The sequence below is a fragment of the Danio rerio genome, chromosome 1 (genome assembly GCF_049306965.1).
Source record: "Danio rerio strain Tuebingen ecotype United States chromosome 1, GRCz12tu, whole genome shotgun sequence".
Lineage (NCBI taxonomy): Eukaryota > Metazoa > Chordata > Actinopteri > Cypriniformes > Danionidae > Danio > Danio rerio.
This window is the reverse complement of record NC_133176.1, coordinates 58,525,001-58,529,335: the sequence shown is the minus strand read 5'-3', so window position 1 is coordinate 58,529,335 and position 4,335 is coordinate 58,525,001. Positions and strand designations below refer to the sequence as shown.

At 32.6% G+C, this 4,335-nt stretch overlaps 1 protein-coding gene across 1 annotated transcript in view; it reads left to right on the top strand.

Moving 5' to 3' along the window:
- Positions 1 to 2,483: 2,483 nt before the first annotated feature.
- vps54 (VPS54 subunit of GARP complex) overlaps positions 2,484 to 4,335 on the top strand; it is a 32,754-nt gene continuing 30,902 nt past the window's right edge. The window contains 1 exon segment of the mRNA NM_001130776.1: positions 2,484 to 2,558. The gene's annotated coding sequence lies outside the window, so the exon portion shown is untranslated.

The window sequence follows — 4,335 nt, the reverse complement described above, 5'->3', positions numbered from 1 at the left end:
AATATGCAATATAAAAAGAGGTTTCATACTAGGAACATTGTTGTTACAGCCTTTAAATTGCGCAAAAAAAAACCTAACAAATTAAAAATATGCAAAATAAAAAAGGGTTTTGCACTTTGAACGTTTCAGAGCATATATACTGAAATTGCGAAATGAAAATATGCAAGACAAAAAAGGGTTTGCATTACTGTTCCATTATATAACACTGTTTCCATTAAGTCTTCATGGAGCGCACAGATTTTACCCGGACTTTCGTGGGAGATATGAAGTGTGTGAGACTGATCTTTCTGGGGCCGCTGGACTAACCGGGGGCTTGTTTGTGCATCTGAGAATGTATTTTAGGATATTCGGTTCAGATTCTACAAATTGTGCATATGGAAATTACGAATAAAAAAGGAGATTTTCACACTAGGAACATTTCTCTTAGCTGAAAAAGTTTAAAAAAGTGACCTTTATGAACATTTTTAATAGTTTGCAGTGCTATATTGTCTGGGTTTGTGTTGTATATTATGCTACAGAAATCTTGTAATAAACTGCTGCACATTTCTGTGTTTTTACAGACTTTATTTCCCTATATATGGTTTCTTATACATTATATTATGACAAATGACTAAAATGTCAGTAAAAGTCACTTTGCTAAACTGCAGAGTTGAATTTTCAACATAAAAAGTGGACAGAACAGAGATTAACATCCCATAATGCAATTCACAACTTTAAATAAACATTTGTGAATCACAAACTACAGAATCTCTTAATTAACAGATATATTTTTACAGTGCACCACTTTGTACCTTTATTTCTGAAAGTGAAGGAACTATTGATGACAATAATGAACTTATATTTTGAGTGTTTGTTGTGCTTTCAGTAGGTTACTGTTTAAAGTCTCTCTGCTTTAGCCTCCTGCTGCTCGTGCCTTACAAATAACAAACTCTGATGCTGTTTAACATGTTGGGAATCTGTGTGAAACACTTTGATGGGTGTGAAAACCTGCTTAATCAGTTCTTCTGCATCACTTTCCTTTCACTTGTGCTGGTTTCAATTCAGACCGCAGTAGATTATCACCTCAGAAAGCCAATGATTTTCATCAGCAGTGAGTTTGAGATGAGGTTACTATAATATATTATACTATATTTTATTTCATTATTAAAATTGTTGTTGTTGCATTTTCTCGGAAATGTTTTTGTATTATTCTCAAGGAATAAAATTACTGCAAAAAACTAAAAACAACCAAACTCCTTTTCAACATTTATAATTCTAAAATGGTATAAGAAAGACATCATATATAGACTACATGAATGATGAATAGATTAATTAATGGATGGATAGATGAATGAATGAATGAATGAATGAATGAATGGGTGGATGGATAGATGGATGAATGAATGAATGAATGAATAAATGAATGGGTGGATGAATGAATGAATGAATGAATGAATGAAAGAATGAATGAATGAATGAATAGATGGATGGATAGATGGATGGATGAATGAATTAATTAATTAATGGGTGGATGGATAGATAGATGAATGAATAAATAAATTAATGGACGGGTGAAGTGATGCATAAATAGATGCATGAATAGATGGGTGGGTGGATGATGAATAGATGAATGAATGGATGGATGAGGAATGGATATATGAATGGGTGAAGGTATGGATGGATGGATAACTTAATGGGCGGATGGATGAATGGGTGGATGGGTGAAGGGATGAGTGAAGGGATGAATGGATGAATAAATTAATCGGTGAATTGAATGAATGAATGAATGCGTGGATGGTGGATGGATGGATTGATGTATAAATGGATGATTGAATTAATGCATGTATAGGTAAAGGGATCGATATATGAATAAATGAATGGGTGGGCAAATAAATGGATAGATGAACGGATGGATGGGTGGATGGATGGATAAATGGTTGAATAAATGAATAGGTGAACAGATGGGTGGATGGATGGATGGATAAATTAATGAGTGAATGGATAAATGGATGGATGAATAGATGGGTGAAGGGATGAATGGATGGATGAATAAATTAATGGATTAATAGATGAACGAATGAATGATGAACGAATGGGTGGGTGCATGGATGGATATATATATATATATATATATATATATATATATATATATATATATATATATATATATATATATATATATATATATATATATATATATATATATAGCCGGTATACATTATTATTACCCTACATTATTATTACCCTATTAAAACAGAAGATGGACATTCATTTTCATAAATTGAAGCAAAAGTATCAAAATAAAAACAAATAATTTCCAAAATCACACATAATTAAATATATGTGCGTATATATATTAGTGATTAACTTGTTGTAAACATCGAATCTAAAGACCGCATGACATCGGAGTGATTCATCTTTTAAGCGTTGACAGCATAAACCGGAAGTATCCGCGTTTCGCGCGTAGTGCATTATGGGCCGGTGAACGCTGAGTGTGTGATATGAGCCCGTCTGTGAGGATGTGAGCGGTAATCTGACGGTATTATGATCGCCAGGAGCTGCTTTATTGCATTTAACAGGTATTTGACATGATAAACACTCGCTGTGGTATTTCTGACGGAGCCTGAAGCGCTTTTATGGCTCTGAAGCGGATTGTTTATGTTTATGATTAGCGCTCCGGCTAGCAGCAGCAGCAGCAGCTCAATACGTGGAAATAACACGGCACGTCAAGCTGATGAATAAACATTAAAACCGTGAAATCACACGCATTTTTGTGATAATGTGATTGAATAGACGTGTGACTGTATGTTTAGTTGAAAAAGACGCGTTATTAAAGCGACAAGCTGCTTGTTTTGCTTATCAAAGTAATTTAATCAGTAATTCTTAATAATAAATGACTAAATATCAAGTTGTACTTCTGTTAAATAAGGTGAAGATGTAATTTGTGTTTTCAAGTGAAGCTAAAACACCTTTAAATAATTAAAATAAGATGATGAATGAGCTGTCATTCGCGTTATTTAGGTATATTTACAGATGATTCATAATAATGTCAATATTTACTTCATCAAACACACTTTTTTTAGTTAGAAGTCGAGATGAGGGGATTTAAGTGAAATGGGCTTGATTTGTAAAGTAGTGATTGATTTATTGATCGATATGTCTGATTTGATTGAATCAGCACTTCATCTGTCATGTGCTGTCATTCAGAAATCATTAATAATTAATGTAGTTTTGTATATATATTTTATTAAGTTTTTACTTTTATAAAGAAATAACATGCTTGTGAAATAACAATGATATGAAAACTACAAAAATAAGTGAATAATTTAAATTAAAAACAAGAATTGACAGCGGTTTACAGGTGCACATACATGGGAGATCAAGTCAAGTCTGTGAAATTATTAATGATATCAACAGTAAGTGTAAAACAACCAACAAAAACCAGCCACGGCGTTCTTAAATTAGTTCTCTAAATCAACATATGACAAGAAAGGTTAATAATAAATGAATTAGAGCAATTCCAGCGTTATGGATGTGACGTTTGCAGTAAAAACTCAAAACATAAATTCATATAGAAAGTAGATGTTAATATTATATTGAAACTTTTATTGATATTTTCCAGAACAACTATCCACATTATGGGATCAGAAAAATATCAGTATGTAAACATGTTTTGTACTTTAAATGTGGAAAATTAACGTGCGTTATGGATGTGACCAAAAAAGTCTGCGAGTTTACAGTCTACAACAAACTTTGCAGAAATTCTGTGAATTAAACTGCACAACTCAAAAGAAACAATGCTAAAAAAAGATGAGAGATGGCTCTCTGTAGAACAGAAATGATCAATTTATATTAATATTTTTGCATTTATGAGGAAAAAGTGCCATTATGCATGTGACGTCTCTCCGTTATGGATGTGACAGATGTGAAATTGCCACTTGTGTGACTTTGGTAACTCAAATATAATAGTTTGAAAGCATTGATAGAGACAATTTTGAGTATTTCTAAAGTACTGTAAAATACTTGCTTACACAAAAAACTTACGGGTTTTATATTTTGTTGACTTTTTTCATGGCAAGGTTGACATTTGCATGGGATTGCTCACAAATTAAAATAAAAACACTAAAAATAAGACAATACAGGGGGTTACAGGTGCACATACATGGTTCAGTAAGAAAGTCAGGGGAATTTTGAGCAGTTTTAACAGTCAGCGTAAAACAACCAACAAAACCAGCCATGACATTATTAGAGTTCAGGCAAGGTTGGTTTTATATTTGCACATTCGTTCAGTGGCATGCTTACTATATTGTGTACCATGATACTTTGAATATTTGGTCTGAAATCACATGTAAGTAC